Genomic DNA, 19,335 nt, shown 5'->3' with positions numbered 1-19,335 from the left:
AGTTAGGCGCTTCATGGAAGCTCTGGAGGCCTGTTTCCGAGACCCATTGGAGCAGATCCGGGCGAGGGAGAAGCTAAAGACCGTCTCCCAGGGACAGAGATCGGTATCTGAATACGCGGAGGAATTCCAGTGCCTCGCCGAAAAGGTGCCAGAATGGTCCGCAGTGAGATCTTTAAAGAGGGACTCAGGCGGGAGATTCTCTCTTGGGCAGTGCACCGTGATGAGCCTGACACATTGCACGGATGGATCCAGCTGGCAGGGTGCGTCGAGACATCGCTGGCCCAAGCGAGGAGGCACAGAGGAGGGCAGCAACAACAGCCGCAGATGAAAGAGGGAAGCCGGAAGGGAGAATCGATTTCAGCCGGGAGGAGAGTGGAGCCGAGAGGGAATGTGAAAGCCAGCAGGAGCGGTTGTTTTGTGTGCGGCCGGCTAGGGCACAGGGCTGCCGAATGCTGGCAGAGGAAGGGGGAAAGCGAAGGTCCACCCAAACCGAAGGCCATGGCCAGCAAACGTGCAGAGGAAAAACCACCGATGAGGGACCTTTCGGGGGGGGGGGGTTGGTAAGTCAGGACAAAACTATGTTGGTGGTCCCAATTCAGCTTGAGAGTGGCAGCAAAGAGGCAACATGTAAAGCGTTTATCGATTGTGGATGTTCCAGGAACATCATTACACCTGAGTTAGCAGTGGGGCTAGGATGTGAAAGAACGAGCTTAGAATCCCCAATAGCCTTTTCGCAGTTGGACGGATCTACGGCATCAGGATCATTAGCCAGACACAGTATCGAGGGCGTGAAGTGTAAGATAGGGAGTTGGGAAGGAAGGGTGTCATTTCTGATATCACAGATAGCCAGATACAATGTTATACTGGGCATGCCGTGGTTGGGGAAGACTGGGAAGATAAGAGCATGCATTCTGGAATAAGGTTGGGAGAGGGGAGCCAGGAAGTCGAGAGGGAGCCAGGGAACAGGGGGGAGGAGGACTCTATCAGACTAGCGGAACTGGCGGATAAATTGCCCCCAGAGTACCGTGATTTTGTGGACGTGTTTAACGAGAAGGAAGCAGACAATTTTCCACCGAAGCGGAGTGTGGAAGTGAAAATAGAGCTAGTCCCAGGAGCAGAGCTTCCTAAGGCGAAAGTGTATCCGATGTCGGCTAGAGAAAAGGAGGAACTGAGGAAATATATCGATAAGAACCTAGCGAGAGGTTTCATCGAGCATTCAAATTCCCCTTTAGGGGCACCCATGTTGTTTAGGCGGAAAAAGGACCAATAGTTGAGGCTCTGCATTGACTACAGAGGCCTGAACGCAATCAGCACTGTAAATAAATACCCCCTACCTTTAGTGAAGGATTTGATTGCCCAGTTGTCAGAGGGGAAGATATTCACCAAATTAGATTTGATTGAAGCATATCACAAATTACAAATCAAGCCAGAGGACAGGTGGAAGACGGCCTTCTCCTGCACTTTCGGTTTATTCAATTATTGCGTCCTCCCTTTCGGTTTGTGTGGCGGCGGGGCCGCATTCATGCAATTAATCAATGAAGTGTTGCATCCATTATTGTACAGGGGAGTCTTTGTTTTTCTAGATGATATATTAATAATATCTCGGACCAAAGAGCAACACGTGAAACTAGTTAGGGAAGTCCTACAAAAGTTGAGGGAAGCAAAACTGTACGCAAAGCTAGCCAAGTGTGAGTTCAACAGAGACCAGATAGACTTTCTGGGGTATAGGATTTCCCCCCAGGGAGTGGCAATGGACCCTGCGAAAGTGGAAGATATAAGGGGGTGGGAAGCCCCCAAAACGCGGAAGCAGCTGCAATCCTTTCTGGGGTTTGCAAACTTCTACAGAACATTTATTAAGGACTTTGCGCGTCTCACTTTACCATTAACTGACTTGTTAAAGACGAAAGGGAGGGGAGAGACGGCCAAAGTGAAGGCCCCTGGTGCCAAACTGACCTGGACATTAGAATGCCAGGGGGCTTTCGAAGCTCTTAAGAAGCGATTCACAGAGGAACCCATCCTACAACACCCTGACATGTCTAAAGCATTTGTGATACATTGTGATGCGTCAGACTGTGCATATGGGGCAGTTTTGCTACAGAAGGACGAAGGGGGGGATCTAAAGCCATGTGGCTATTTGTAAAAAAAAATTAGTGATACAGAAAAAAAACTGGCCAATTTGGGAGAGGGAGGCCTTAGCGATTTTGAAGGCATTAGAGTGCTGGAGACACTTCCTGGAAGGGAGTGGGATACCATTTGAGGTGTGGTCTGATCACAAAAATTTGCAATACCTGAGATCCCCTCGCAAACTGTCAGCGAAGCAAATAAGATGGGCCCAATACTTTAGCCGCTTTGATTTCAAGCTAAAGTTCTTCCAAGGGAAACACAACATACTTGCGGACGCTCTCTCTCGGATGCCCCAACATGGGGGAGGAATTCAGGAATCTGAAGGAAGCATTTTCCTAGATAAGCAATGGGGCCTGGCAGTGCTAACTCGAGCACAGGCAGCTAGAGAAAACAAACGTACTGCTATTTCCACAGGGGGAGGAGAAATATGGGAAGGAGAGTTGAAGCGAGCATACGGGGAGGATGTCTGGTTACAAACGAACAAGGAACGGGGAGAACTGTGTGGGGATTTGGTGTTTGTAAATAAGAAATTGTATATTCCTGAAAGTCTGAGGCAAGGGATGTTGAGAAAATGCCATGATAACAAGGGTGCAGGTCATCTGGGCCCTACCAGGACAATTAAACTGTTAGCCAAACAATACTCGTGGCCCGGAATGAGGAAAGACGCCAGGCTGAACGTCACTCAGTGTGAGTTGTGTGCAGAGAGCAAAACACCACCTGGAAAGCCCCAGGGGCTCTTGCAGAAGGTGGTGGAGCCCACGAGGCCGTGGGAATGCGTGGCAATGGATTTTGTTGGCGAGCTACCCCCCAGCAGAGGCCACAGGTACATTTGGACAATATTGGACCTCTTCTCAAAACAGGTGCACTTTGTAGCCCTGCCAAAACTCCCTTCTGCTGAAAAGCTTGCTGATTTGTATGTAAAGTACGTCTATCGCCTACACGGATGCCCTGACAAAATAATTAGTGACCGGGGAGTCCAATTCACTGCTAAATTCTGGGGGAAATTCTTACAGCTGTTAGGAACAGAAAGGAACCTGAGTTCGGCCTTTCATCCCGCAACCAATGGGGGGGTCGAACGCACTCAACAAACACTGTGTCAATTCTTGAGAATGTACACAAATTATAGACAGGATGACTGGGCAGAACTACTACCTTTTGCTGAAATGGCATTTAATGGGGCTGTACATTCGGCTACAGGTCGTGCCCTGTTCGAAATAGTGTACGGACAGGATGTGGCACCATTCCCCAGGCTACCCGAGTGGAGGGAAGAAGAGGGCCAGACAGATGGGGAATGGCCAGCTAAAATTAAGCAAGGGTGGCAGGACGTGGTGGAGGCACTGCGAGAAACGCAAAGAAAGTACAAGCTCTTTGCTGATCATAGGCGCCGAGAGGGGGACAGATTGGGCGAAGGAGATCTAGTTTGGCTGAGTACCAAAAACCTGAAGTTGGGATTTCCATCGAAGAAATTGGCACCACGCTATATAGGGCCATTCAGGATTACAAAAAGGATAAATGAAGTAACCTATCAGCTGAGGTTGCCCAAGGATCTAGGGAAGGTACACCCGGTATTTCATTGCAGCCTTTTGAAAACGTACAAAGGAACTTTGGACAGCAGAGAACAATAGTTGTGTTTAATCTTTTCCTTTCAGGACGAAGGGGAGGAGGATGCCATGTCAGAACCCTGCTACTAGAGCCTGGATGTCGCTCTGAGTTTCAGGGTCACTGACATGTAGACTGATAAGACACCTGCATCTCGGGATCCTGAGAAGAAACGGCTGTTGGACTTGGCGGGGAAACTTCGCGGGGTTTTGTTGGGTGGGAAATGCTTCTTCAAATGAGGGGGAAGGGTATATAAAGGAATGCTGGCAGATGCCTCCCATTCTTGGCTTTTTCCATGTCAATGTTTCCTGCAGTAAACTTTTTGGTGACAACACAGCTAGTCTTGTGTATTCATTCAGGAGCGGCTGTAGTGAGCCGACACATTACATTTTCTCTTAGAGAAAGAATAAACATGGTCTTCAGTACATTAACAACATGTTTCACATCACAGATTAATGTTAAAGTTGGTTTCAAGTCTAGGAAGGCTGAAGGCTACTGCTATATAGGATTTAGAAGAGCTATGAACAGCGACTGCCAGGTATCATACCAGCTCATACAGCTGAACTGATGGGTTGCCCAGACTTTACACTATGAATTGTGCAGAAGTTGCACAATATTGATGACTGAACCATTGTACAACCAAATGTGTACGTTTATCTGCATGTGCAGGCATATTTATGTATATCCATGTGCAATATGCATGTGCTTCCATGCTCAAGGGTACCACATGCAGAACTCTGTAACCTTGAACTGAATAGAGACATTCTGCATTGGACAAACATGGCCAACTGCGTTCATGAGGGAATTAACAAGTGCATGAGACACCAACAGGATCCCCATCATGATTTATGAGTCTCAGCAGGTATAGTTTTGGCAAAGCCTGTGTTGAACAGTTGGCAGTACTATCACCACAGGAGAGTGTGGTGTTAGTTGAATGAGAGAAAAATGACGAAGGGCAGAATACAAGTCTCAATCCTGGTTGGAAGTTCCATCTAATCTCTGTTTACAGACCACCTTGATTAATTTTGGCAAGGGGCTCTCATTTAGTATTTTGAAGGTATCAATTGCTTTCTCATTGCCTTTCCTGACTTTCCACTGACAAATAAAGGACTTTTCCTTTGCCTTGGTGGTATTTCCATAAAAATGGCTTTGCATTGTTAAGGATGGGGCATGCCTAATTAGCCTGACAGAGGTATTTAATGAGGCAGCATATGATTCTTGGGTTGTGGATTTCATCTGTAATTGCAAAGCACATAGTACAATAGCGCCATCACTTTTTCCTATCCCATTAATTACACCATATTCTCCTTCAGTCCACCCCTTATTTCACACACAGTTTATGTGAGGAATAAAAAATGAACCTTTCCTTTTCTCCCCTTTTTCTTTCCTTTCGTCTTTTGCAGCATATGATCCAAAGAGGTTGACATTGAGTGTACCCACTTGGTATTACATTATAAATCTTCCAGTACTGTAATTCTTTGCACTATATGTTGCTTCAGGTGAATTTAAATAATCTAGACTACAATATGCCTCAATCAGAGAGTAAGAAAAATAATAATATTTAAGAGGGAGGAACAGGCAAAGTCCCTTCTGAGTATTCCTTCCCTAAGAAAACCATTTGAAATCCATAGGGTTATCATAAATAGACTCATAACTTGAAAGTACATACACACTTTCTTCCCTCTTAGACTAAGAGTTTTGGGGCCCTTCTACACAGGCCCTAAAATGAGGAAGAAACTAGGATGAAAGGAGGGTGGCTAAATGATGTTTGCCAAAAATGCACACTAGATTGCATTATTGGCCAAAAAAAAAGTGTGCTTAAAACCCAATTTTGGCCGAAAAATGTGCATATCCGCATGACGTGTTCTCCTGCATGCAAGGAAAACATATGACTTTGTCCCTATACAGTGGTGTGAAATGCTCCAGGACATATTTGCATTTTAAAAATCTCAAAACAGCTGATGAGGGCTATAAACAAATGGAGCCATGGACATACAGGGGGTTAAATGGAAACACAATTGGAAAGCAATTTCCACGAGAACTCTCTGCAACCATTTTTTGTTCTGATGTTGAATTTATACAGTGGGTACTAGCATGGCATACAAGTGACCCCAAAGGGAAGAGGGGTTCAGGAGGGAAAAAATAAAGGTCACAGGAAGGTGAGAAGAGATAATGACAAAACAATTGCTTGTGTGTACATTCAGATATCCACATCAGCACTTATGAAGTCCAGCGCATCTCAGAGAACCAATATTTAAAAAAGTAAAAGTAAACTTCTAGCGGATTTCCCCTATCCATTGTGGGGATTTCTAAAATCTGATATGAACAAACGTGTCAGGATGGTGGCGGAGAATTTACCAAGACTGACAACTTGTTGTCAAGTACCACGATTTTTTGCCCCACTTCTTTGTCCCACATTTTGAGACTGTCTGGAAGGGTTCTTAGCCATCCCCTGTCCCTCTCCCCCAATTCTTAGATTAAAACATCTCATGACCTTGCACAGATTTGTGTGCTTTTGGGTCTTTCTAATAAAAGTATTTCCATAATAAGATTTTTTATGAACCACACAGTTGTTTGGGGTAAGAGTGACAAAATAGTACTGCAGAGCAAATTGACCTATCAAAGAAATCAAAGACTCACTGTATTATTAATACATCAACTTGGTTGTGCATTTGGGCTCATTATTGTTCTCTGATCAGGAAGGAAGTGTTCTTTCCCAATAGAGAAATAGATGGAAAGATTATAGAAAATAGCTTTAATGCAAAAAATTACTGAGCAGATGCAACCATAGAAGTAACAAGTCAATGCTGACTGGTGGTGGTGATGGTGATGGTGATGGTGGTAGTAGTAGTAGTAGTAGTAGTAGTAGTAGTAGTAGTAGTAGTGGCTTTATTCCTTTGTGCTTTCAAGTCAACTCTGACTTATAGTGACCTTGAGTTACAGAGACCATTGCAATCTGCTCCTCACAAGAGCCATGACATGTTTTGATTACTGCTGGACAGACCGTAAGTTAATGAGATCCACAATGGCCATCAAGATCGCTCCCAAACACAGACTCCAAGGAGGAAAGATAAGATATAAAATGAACACTCAAGCCCTTCAAGAGACCTCCAAACGAGCTCTTCTCCAAACAACACTCAACGATCATCTACTCACAGAACACCCTGAAAATGTTGAGGAACATTGGAATAAACTGAAGACCTTCATCATCACAGCCTGTGAAGAAACCATTGCCAAACTAAGAAACATCAAGACTGGCTTAATGAAAATGATAATGAGGTCCAACAGTTAATTGATAACCCTATTATACACCTGCGAAACGTGAACCATCTACAGACATCACATTCAACTCCTAGAACAATTCCATCAGTGTTGCCTCCAAAAAATCCTGCAAATCTTTTGGGAAGACAGGTGGCCAAATATTAGCACTGGAAGAAGTAAAAACCACCAGCACTGAAGCGATGATCCTCCAACATCAACTTCATCGGATTAGCCATGTGATCCGAATGCCTGATCACCATCTCCCAAAGCAGTTACAATACTCCCAACTCAAGAATGGAAAATGGAATGTTGGTGGACAGGAAATGAGATTTAAAGATGGGCTTAAAGCCAACCATAAAAACTGTGGCATAGACTCCAAAAACTGGGAAGCTCTGGTCCTTGAGCAATCTAACTGAAGGTCAGCTGTGACCAACAGTGCTGTGGAATTCGAAGAAGCATGAATGGAAAGTGAAAGGGGGAAATGTGTCAAGAGGAAGGAGCATCAAGCCAACCCTGACTAGGGTTGCCTTTTACCTAGGAATCAATGTCCTCACTGTGGAAGGATATGCGGATTAAAAATAGGTCTCTACAGTTACTGTGATGACTCATGGGCCATGTAGTCCCGTTCCTAGCGCTGTTGTGACAGATGAAGAGGAAAACTTGGGTTTTCCACCATTTCAGTCAGAATTGGAACTTTCCCAGCCTGAATTGGAGCCCTTGCACCTGCAAGAGGTTTGCCTTCCAGAAATCTGCCAAACAAGCCCTGAGTCAGAATCTCCCCCATTTTCTCGCCGTAGTTATTATCAACAACAAAAAGGAGTTCAGCAGGCTAATCGCAGAAGCCTGAGAATCGCAGCCAGGCATTCAGCTGATTAAGACTGCTTCCATGAGAAATTCTAGGGAGTCATGCATCTGGACACAGAGATTGACTTTCGGTTCTGATTCCCCAGAGAAGTGTTCTTTGGTGGGAAAACGAGACCCTATTTAGGTTCCTTGCCCTGAAGGAATCTTGCGGAGTCAATTCGTCAGCAACTGGAGTAGATTGTGTGTGGACAGCGCTACTCCCGTTTCCAAGCCTTCGTTCCTGTTTCCAAGCCTTGTTCCTGTTTCCAAGCCTTCGTTCACGTTTCCAACCTTGCCTTGCTTCCCGGACCTTGCCAAGTATTTACCACGGATCTTGTTCCTCGTTCCTTGTTGCCTTGTATCAAGCCTTGTGTTCCAAGAATCAAGATTACTTCCTAGCATCACATCAAGTTCCTTGGATTAAGAACCTTGTCATCTCCCCTCACTTTGCTTGGCAAAGTGGGTGTTTCGGTTATTGGATTACAACTTTGGACCTTAATATTTTATATTGGACATTGTTTTCCTGGACTATAATTGACCTTTCCTGAAAGGTCTTCTTCTGAACTACATTCTACACTTATTTTTATTGACTTTATATATTTCCTTAATAAAGATATTAGATAGATTCTGGCCTCTGTGTATGGTTATTGGTGCTCTGCAGCCTGGGTCGTGACAGGTTGACTCCGCCACCCTAAGCACCAATTAACCTAGGCCAGAATGTCTACCGGAGCCGGACCGGGGGCCCAGCCACTCAGCTACACCATTGACAAGGATGAAGTGGACCGCATCCGTGATAAGCTCAATGCGCAGGAGGGAGAAATAAGGGGATTGAAGGAACGCGGAATCCGTCCCCCGGCCCTGGCGTTGCCAACCAAGTTTTCTGGAGAAGCTTCTAAGGTTCATGTTTTCCGTCGCCAATGCCAGGCTTATCTAGAGGCCCGTAATGCCGAGTTTCCCCAAGAAGACATCAAGGTGGCGTGGATCTACAGTCTCCTAGACGGGCCAGCGGCCAACTGGGCGACGGCACTGTTCGACCAAGTCTCCCCACATCTAAGATCAGCGCAACACTTCTTGGATCACATTAAGGCGACTTGGGGGATCGAAGACAATTTGGAGGCAGCCGGCCACAAACTCCGGCGCCTCTCCCAAGGGGACAGACCCTTGTCCCAGTACATAGCCGAGTTCCGAGTGCTGGCCCATAACACCGGCTGGAACGACATAGCCCTCAGAGGACAATTTCGGGAGGGTCTCAACATCGAGATGCTGGAGGAAATCTCCAAGGTGGATCCTCCACACTCCCTTGAAGGACTCATTGAACAATGTTTACGGGCTGAAGTCATGCTTGCCAACAGAAAGCAATGGATCCGAGGCCAGAGCGGCAGGGCTGGAGCGAAATCTCCCGCTCCCACCGGCGTCCAGCCGCGTCCAGTGTGGAGACCCCCGCCACCAGCCCCATACCCCAGAGGAAGCGAGGAGGTGCCGATGCAGCTGGGCAATGTGCGACCCAGATTAGATGCTGCCGAGAAGGCCCGCCGCCAACGCCTAAATCTCTGTTGGTACTGCGGGAACGGGGGCCACTTTGCCAGAGAGTGCCCAGCCAAAGGGAAGCCCGCCGCCCGTCTGGCGGCGGCGTCCTCCACGGAGACGAAGGCGTCTGAGGCGGCTGGCGTGAAGCCAGCGGGGGAAGCCAGCGACCGGGCGTAGAGAGGCTCGCCAACCCGGTCAAAAACCCCACTCAAGAGCCGCCAACCGGGGTCCTATTTCTCCTAGTGGTCACCTTGTGGTCAGCGAAAAAAGGACCCGTCATGATCCATGCCATGATAGACTCAGGAGCCACAAACAATTTCATTGATAGAGAGTATGCCGACTCTCTGGGATTACAATATCACGATTTCAAGAACGCCCGTGTGGTGCAGGCCATAGACGGCCGCCCCCTCAAGACAGGTCCAGTAAGCCCGTGGTCAGAACCCACCAGAATGTGGATAAGGGAACACATGGAAGAGATTTCCTTCTTTGTTACCGAGGTTCCCCACTTCCCTGTGATTTTGGGAATCCCATGGCTGACACTCCACGACCCAAACATCTCCTGGTCCAACAGAGAACTGCAGTTTGCTTCAAAATATTGCCAAAACCATTGTCTTGTAGCCAAGGTCTGCCATGCCACAGACGCTGAACCCATCATCACCTTGCCCAAGAAGTACTCAGAGTATTGGGACGTATTCAATGAAAAAGAAGCCAAGAGACTACCCCCGCATAGACCTTATGACTGTGCCATTGACTTGGTGGAGGGGGCCCCGATCCCGCGAGGACACCTCTACTCCCTGACTGAACCGGAGCAAGAAGCTCTCAGGGAGTTTTTAGAGACAAACCTCCGCAAGGGGTTTATTAGACCCTCTCAATCCCCAGCCGCTTCCCCAGTGATGTTTGTAAAAAAGAAGTCAGGGGACCTACGCTTGGTGGTGGACTATAGAGCATTGAACAATATCACTAAGCGAAACCGGTATCCCCTGCCCTTGATCTCGGACCTATTAGACCGGCTTCGAGGGGCCAAGGTTTACACCAAACTGGATCTTCGAGGAGCTTATAATCTAGTTCGCATCAGGGAAGGGGACGAGTGGAAGACCGCCTTCCAGACTAAATTCGGTTTATTCGAAACCCTGGTCATGAATTTCGGTTTGTGTGGACCTCCCGCAACGTTTCAACATTTTGTCAACGATATCTTTCAGGATTATCTAGACCGGTTCTTGATTATCTACCTGGACGATTTTTTGGTGTTTTCTAGATCACAATCAGAACATGAGAACCACGTTAGAATGGTGTTACAACGATTGCGGGATCATGGACTTTATGCCAAGCTGGAAAAATGCGCTTTTGATCTACAAGAGGTAGATTTCCTGGGATATCGTGTCTCGCCACTAGGGCTCACCATGGACCCGGCAAAAGTTTCAGCAGTATTGGAATGGCGGGCGCCAACCAACAAGAAAGAGGTGCAACGCTTCTTGGGGTTCGCGAACTACTACCGCAAGTTCATTCCAGACTTTGCCCGCTGGTCTGATCCAATCACCAGCTGCATCCGTGGGAAGCAGCCTTTCCGCTGGACAGAGCAAGCAGAGAAAGGATTCCAGCAGCTAAAGAAATTATTCACGTCCCAGCCAATCCTTCAACACCCAGATCCTGAAACCCCTTTTGTCGTACAGGCGGACGCCTCCGATGTGGCAATTGGGGCTGTACTCTTACAACCAGTGGGAGATCATCTTCACCCTTGTGCCTTTTACTCCCGTCAACTGACCGCACCAGAGAGAAATTATACTATTTGGGAAAAGGAACTTTTGGCCATAAAGGCAGCCTTTGAAACTTGGAGACATTGGTTAGAAGGGGCCAAATTTCCCATTGAGGTCCATACTGATCATCGGAATCTAGAGCATCTAAGAACTGCCCGCAAGCTAAATCAGAGGCAACAACGCTGGGCTTTATTCTTTGAGCGTTTCAACTTCCAAATCCACTATGTAACCCCAGCCCAGACCAAGCAAGCAGATGCACTGTCACGGAAACCGGAATATGCTGCAGGGCGCAAAGAGACCTTTGAATCCCAACTGCTGCAGCCTGAGAACTTTGCCACGCTCACTGTGGGAAATACCAAATCCACTCTAATTGATTCAGCTCCCTCTACTCCAGGGCCCCTTTGTGCTCAGGAAATCAGGGCCAGTCAACAAGCAGATGCCTGGGCTCAGGACCAACTTCGCCAAGGACTACAGTTTCCCTTCTCGCTTAAGGATGGGTTACTTTGCTATAGAAACCATGTCTACATCCCTCCAGGACCGGGCAGGGAAAAGGCACTTCGTCTGTGTCACGACTGCAAGCCAGCAGGGCATTTCGGACTATTTAAAACCATGCATTTGATCCTAAGAGATTTCTGGTGGCCCAAGATCCGCAAGGATGTGGAAAAATATGTCAATTCCTGCCCAGTATGCCAGCGCTCCAAGACAAGAAGAGAGAAGCCCTCAGGGCTTCTGCAACCCCTTCCTACCCCATCTCGCCCATGGGAAATAATCTCTGCGGATTTTATCACTGATCTACCACCTTCCTGTGGATTCACCACGATCCTAGTGGTGGTGGACCTTTTTACCAAGCTAGCCCATTTCATTCCCTGCGATGGCCTCCCCACGGCCAAGGAGACTGCAGATTATTTCCTTCAGCATGTTTTCAGATTGCATGGTTTCCCAAGAGTTTGGTCACAGACCGTGGGTCTCAATTCACCTCTCGTTTCTGGAAAGCACTACAAAAACTATTGGGCATAGACTCTCGTTTATCTTCGGCTCACCATCCCCAAACGGATGGGCAAACTGAGCGCACCAATGCCACTCTGGAACAATACCTTCGCTGTTATGTAAACTATCAGCAGGACAATTGGGCTTCCCTGTTACCGCTGTCAGAGTTTGCCTATAACAATGGTGTCCAGGCTTCAACTAAAGAAACCCCGTTCTTTGCAAACTACGGCTTCCATCCACGTTTCTTCCCTTCTATTGTTGAAACCTCAGAAGTTCCCGCAGCAGAGGACTGGCTGCAGGAACTCACAGCGGTGCAACAACTTTTGCTCCAGCAACTAGACCAAGCCAAGGAGGACTATAAACGCCACGCTGACAAACATCGCCAGCCGGGCCCCGAAATCAAGGTAGGAGACCGGGTTCTTCTGTCCACTCGCTTTTTGCCCTCCCATCGCCCTTGCCGGAAGTTAGATGCCCATTTCATTGGTCCCTATCCGGTGGTGGCGCAACTTAACCCCGTGACTTTCAAACTCCAACTTCCGCGCTCTATGCGCATTCATCCAGTGTTCCATCGCTCCCTGCTCCTTCCGGCGGATGGTGTGCGCCCTGATGCAGACCGGCCGGCCCCCCCTCCTGTTTTGGTGGATGGGGAGGAGGAGTTCGAGGTTCAGGACATTTTGGATTCTCGCTTTCACCGCCGCCGCCTGCAATATCTCATTGACTGGGTGGGTTTTGGCCCCGAGGAACGCTCATGGGAAGACGCTTCCACAGTCCATGCCCCCGATTTAACCTGCCGCTTCCATCAGACCTACCCCACCAAGCCGCGGCCTCGCGCCTCGGGGAGAGAGCCCTATTTTGAGAGGGGGCTTGAGGAGGGGGATAGTGTGATGACTCATGGGCCATGTAGTCCCGTTCCTAGCGCTGTTGTGACAGATGAAGAGGAAAACTTGGGTTTTCCACCATTTCAGTCAGAATTGGAACTTTCCCAGCCTGAATTGGAGCCCTTGCACCTGCAAGAGGTTTGCCTTCCAGAAATCTGCCAAACAAGCCCTGAGTCAGAATCTCCCCCATTTTCTCGCTGTAGTTATTATCAACAACAAAAAGGAGTTCAGCAGGCTAATCGCAGAAGCCTGAGAATCGCAGCCAGGCATTCAGCTGATTAAGACTGCTTCCATGAGAAATTCTAGGGAGTCATGCATCTGGACACAGAGATTGACTTTCGGTTCTGATTCCCCAGAGAAGTGTTCTTTGGTGGGAAAACGAGACCCTATTTAGGTTCCTTGCCCCGAAGGAATCTTGCGGAGTCAATTCGTCAGCAACTGGAGTAGATTGTGTGTGGACAGCGCTACTCCCGTTTCCAAGCCTTCGTTCCTGTTTCCAAGCCTCGTTCCTGTTTCCAAGCCTTCGTTCACGTTTCCAACCTTGCCTTGCTTCCCGGACCTTGCCAAGTATTTACCACGGATCTTGTTCCTCGTTCCTTGTTGCCTTGTATCAAGCCTTGTGTTCCAAGAATCAAGATTACTTCCTAGCATCACATCAAGTTCCTTGGATTAAGAACCTTGTCATCTCCCCTCACTTTGCTTGGCAAAGTGGGTGTTTCGGTTATTGGATTACAACTTTGGACCTTAATATTTTATATTGGACATTGTTTTCCTGGACTATAATTGACCTTTCCTGAAAGGTCTTCTTCTGAACTACATTCTACACTTATTTTTATTGACTTTATATATTTCCTTAATAAAGATATTAGATAGATTCTGGCCTCTGTGTATGGTTATTGGTGCTCTGCAGCCTGGGTCGTGACAGTTACCTACAGACCCACTGCCAAGACACTACACTTGGAAGACAATCATACTTGAACACGAGTGATTGCCGACGATGAAGATGATAGTGACTGTACTTTAGGGTTCTTTTGGCATGTTTTCTTGGCTACTGCTTCCTTCCTCTAAGGCAGAAAGAGTATAACTTGTCTAAGGCCATCCAGTGGATTTTCATGGCTGAATGGAAATTATATCCCTAGTCTCCTAGAGTCCATATCCAATGCTCAAATGACTACACTATAGTTTTCCCCTTTAAATGATACATAACACACATCTATGGCTAAACAGCAATAGATTTGATGTACAACATACCCTAATAATTATTTATTTTATTTATTTATTTACAGTATTTATATTCCGCCCTTCTCACCCCAAAGGGGACTCAGGGCGGATCACATTATAACACACATAGGGCAAACATTCAATGCCCATAAACACATCAAACAGAGACTGAGAGACACACGCAGAGGCAAGTTAACCTTCTTCTGAGGGGATGTTCGATTCTGGCCACAGGGGGGAGCAGCTGCTTCATCATCCACACTGACGGCACTTCCTCATTCCAGGTCGTAAATTAGAATCTCTGGAATGATTAATATTAGGAAGGCTGGGAAATATTAATATGCAACATTATAATATATACTTACATATTATTGAAATGCATATATTTCATTACTAATTAAAACTTAACAAACTCTATCTATGATAAAGAAAAAGGTCATTCTGAACATTTCTTGTCCATGTCATATCAGGGCTGTGGAAGTCCCAAGTATCCATATTATCCTGGAAGCTTCTTAGTACAGTGTCCCATCAACATTCTATCTTATCTATTCTGTAGTCAGAAAAATACAATATTGATTAACTAGCCTTCTGTCATACAGACACTGCATTTTTCCCTTAGGAAAATTCATAGAATTCGAATCCTAGTTCTGGGAGCTTCTGAAAGCTCCCTTTTCAGCAGTAATTCTCTCTTTCCATTTTAGGCTGTCATGTCATCCCTTTCTACCTATCAGAAATTTTGAATCAGCTTCTTTGCTTTTGACTCAATTGGTCTACCAATTGACCTTCTATTGTAATTATTGTAAAGGATGGAGCATTCATCACATGCATGCGCTAGGAATTTATATTTGATTCTTGTTTCTTTAATATGCAAGGAATGAAGTGCTCACAAATAGATCAAAGGCCAGCTTGCTTCTTCTGACAGATTGGGGCACAATTTAAGATTGCAACAATTTTTGACAATTTTGCTGTCACTAATGCATTGCATGAGCATTATGTAAAAGCAGCTGCATAAATGAGCAACCATCATAGAGTGGGGTTTCCCATATCTACAGGAAACTCTGTGACTGTGCAAACCAGACATCCTCTGTTCTTTGGGAGTGGGCAGTGAATGGCATTTCCACATTGAAGCTGCAAGGGCACAACACAGAGAAGCAGTCAACTGGAATGATGCTGGCTGGCATCTTGTTAGGCAGTTATGATGTCACGGTTCTAACTTAGGACACTGAAACTGCTTCATATTCTCATTAACAATTGTGCCATGGCTTCAAATGATCCTGAAACCCACCTTAAAAGCCAATCAACTATATGGACTGATGGAAGACTGTGCCACTGCTGAATGGGGAACTGCAAGATGTTATTATTGCCTTCTCTAATCAGCAAGTGACGCTGGAGGGAGCAGAAACAGCATAATTCACTGGTCACTGCTTAGCAGCAGAACAGAGCTCCATTGATCCAGATAGCTGACTGACTTTTAAGGTGGGTTTCAAGAGTATGATATCATGGCTATGTGTTTGATGCACAATCTCAATTGGTGTTTATATTTCCTTTACTGGAACCAGTTAGCCACTGCATGGGGGCATCTGGGAGACAGCACATTTGATATAATGTTGTTTGTAACAAAAAAGGCTACCACCTACTTACATCTATTTAAATGGATATTGAGCTAGTATTTCTCAGCCCAGCCTACTTCACAGGTTTGCACTGAGAATAAAAACTTGTGAAAAATACCCATCTGTGTTGCCTTCAGTTCATTGGAGGAAAGGGATGGAATGACTAACAGATAGATAAACAAATCAACTACTTTCAATGAGCAGTTCTTTCTACTCAAGAATCACATTGTGATTGGATGGAATTACCAAATTAAGATTAGAAATGTCTCATCCTCCAGTGCATGTGGTGTTGTTTCTCTTTACTTCAAGGAAAAGGGGCACGGACTCCATAGAATTTATGCAACCAAAACATGAAATAGTGGATTCCAGACAAAAGTAATTGAAATACTTTTACTTAATTGTATTTTACCTTTTTTCCGTTTTGGCAACTAACATCCTTGGCCCATTTTATATAACAGCCCCCTTCTGAGATAGATCAGGCTAAGATCTGTCATGATATTCAGTCAGTACCATGACAGATCAGTTGGCATTTGAACTTGGTCTTCCCATATTCAGCACTTGGTATTTTATGATTGGCATTGTATTTGGACTTTGTAATGTTGGTATTTCATAATTGTGGTTTTGCATTGCGTTACAAACCCACATAGTCCCAGGACCAGTATCCACAGTACTGTTTATCCACATCTAACAAAATAGATTGCTAGTTCCTTCAGCATCTATCTATGACATTCTTGCACTGCATGTCCTTTACTTTAATAAGTTTTACTGTTGTCTGCAGTTTCATATGTCCATGAAGGAAAGTATATGCCATGGATATGGTGGTTGAATTGTACAAAAACAAATATACATTTTCTGGTACAGCAATACAATGTTAGCCATGTTTGGTTTGTCTAATCTGCTTTGATAGTGATTCTCTTCTATTTGCTCATCCATGGAGAAACATCAGAGCTGTGAGTTGCCTGGGAGGCATTCCTAATATAGCAACAAGCAAGGCAGCTGCTACAGGCCTTGCCTATGAAAATGGCCTTGAAGATGGGCAGCACTGTCAAGTGTCAGAGAGCAAGATTTGCAACTGCAAATCGAAGCTTCGCCTTTAAAGGATCCCCAGAGCCAAACTGCTCTAATTAATTAAAGCAGGATAAGAAATCTTGCCCAAAATAAGGATTCTGTATGACTATAACAATAAACAGAGGGATTCATAAATGTTCCCTCATATAGATAATTTGTGGCCCAAGAGCTTTAATTTTAATTGCAAACGTCTGATAGGGTTCCCACTTGCCAGAGTTTTACAAGCTCTTTAGGGTTTTATAAGCCCCACATTTTACTCTCATAATCTGAAACAGAATTGGAAATTGTATACGACAAGTCACTGTTTCGATGCTTTCCTCACATCTATTGCATCATCGCTACAAGGACAAGCCAGCACTTGTACCACATGATATTCCCCTTCCATCATTTAGAGATGTTACAACTTTGCAAGTTTAAAAGTAATTAAAAGAAGGATGAATATATCCCTCATTACATTACCACCATAATGGTGTACATTTATATTTTACTTTGTGGGAAATAGAGTTAATTTGTAACCAGTTACATCCACTCTTTGAATTCTGGGTGCATTTAAAGGGCACAATGTGGACCCAAAGCAAGAACTAGAAAAGGAATACAATGTTGCTTCTTATCCAATTGCATTTATAAGCAACCTAGCTATATAACAGTGCAGTGTGACTAATAAAAGAGATTCTGTAATATACCTAGATATAAGAGCCAATGTGGTGCAGTTGTGTAAATGTTTAATTATGACTGGAGAGCAGAATTGGTTCCCAGCTCAGCCATGGAAACTTGAACAAGCTACACTTTCTTAACCGCAGAAGAAGGCAATGTCAAACCCCCTCTGAACAAATCTTGCCAAGCAAACCCCATGGTAGGTTTACCTTAGGATCATGATAAATCAGAAACTACTTGAATACACACAACGGAAGATCTGGGAATTTTACACATGAATGACATTTCCTGTAATTAGATGTCAAATTGCACTAAATGTATAGCAGAGCAAATAGGAACACAAGAAAGGGAAATTCTATATGTCCCCATAAAATGTGTGGGGAAACTTTTCAAACCGTTGGATTACAACTCCTAGAATTCTCTACAGTTGGCCTTGCTGAAGGTGAAAGTCCAAAATATCTACAAAGCCACACATTCAGCACTCTTGCCTTCAAATTTATGTAGGCATGCAAGAAATAGGGGCACTATCTCCATGTAGCAAGGTTTATTTTTCCTCAGCTCCTATGAAACCATTGGACCCTGGCAGTGTCCTTAGTGAGACAAGCTTCTTATCTGTCCATGGCTCCATAAACACTCTGGACATCCCAGTGGATATGAAGGAAGAATCCAGCAGCTGGGCTAAGTGTCCCTGGCATAGTAAATGTTCAACATAAAAAAGTGTATGAGGGAAAGAGAAAATAGGGGGTTTGTGCTGCATGCCAGATTAAGACACTGTATAAAAGACTCTTTCTTTTCTATTCCTCTCTTTATCCAGCTGAGGGTTGTTCTAATAGTCAGGACCTGGTGTTAAACCAAATGATCTCCAGACATCTTGGGGCTGGAACATTTTCAAAATTATCCCCAAATCAATTTCACACAATATTCAACTTTTCTTGCTGTGTGATGGAATTTCTCAAATAATCCCACACTGTAGGAAAGAGAAAGTTATGCTTGTTCGTCTTACTTGTGTAAATTTTTTATGGGGCAATAGAAAACAACTTATACTGGAAAATTAAGGAAGCATCACTTAATTGGGCTTTTTACCCTTCATATCAATCAACATGCATCCCTACATCCCTGGCAACATCTTTCTGGACACAAACATTCTTTCTTTTAGAAGTCACACAAGGCCAGTACTTTGCTTTGCCTTTTGCTTTGCTTTGCTTTGCCTTGCCTTGCAACAATGCTACATTTACTTTAATGAGTAACCAGATGATAGCTCTTGGTAAAGTGGAATAAACAAAGAAATAAGGAAGTTCAACCAGTCTTAGAGACTCAGAACTTCAATGAGCAAATGTCCTATTGGTCAAATAAAAATAATAATTAAGACACCAACCCCTTTCAGTCAAACCTGACAAATCCAGTGTATAAGTTATACAACTAAGAGAAAAATGTGACCATCTTTATTGCCTCTTTAAAAAAACAAACAAAATAAAAGCATGTGTATTTTCAAAGCCTCTCCCATAATTGCTTAGTTGTATTCTCATTATTCAGAAGTTAATAAAATTTGAGCATGGTATTTTTCTTAGTACAAAAAACACCTGCATTGTGAAGCCACAACCCACTAAAACTATAAAGATCATTAAAAATATTCATTATTACACTGCAAAGGAGTTGTAGGGCAGCCTATACTCCAAGTCCCTCCAACAGAGATTTCTTCACTTTAATCCCATGCCCTTGTTCCTTAGCTGCAATTTGCACTATGCCATTCTCTTGCTCTTGTTTACAGTTTGGCCATGTTTTACGGCAGTTGTCACCATAGGTTATTGGGCA

Source organism: Anolis carolinensis, chromosome 4 (assembly GCF_035594765.1).
Source record: "Anolis carolinensis isolate JA03-04 chromosome 4, rAnoCar3.1.pri, whole genome shotgun sequence".
NCBI lineage: Eukaryota > Metazoa > Chordata > Lepidosauria > Squamata > Dactyloidae > Anolis > Anolis carolinensis.
Note: the sequence above shows the minus strand (reverse complement) of the source record.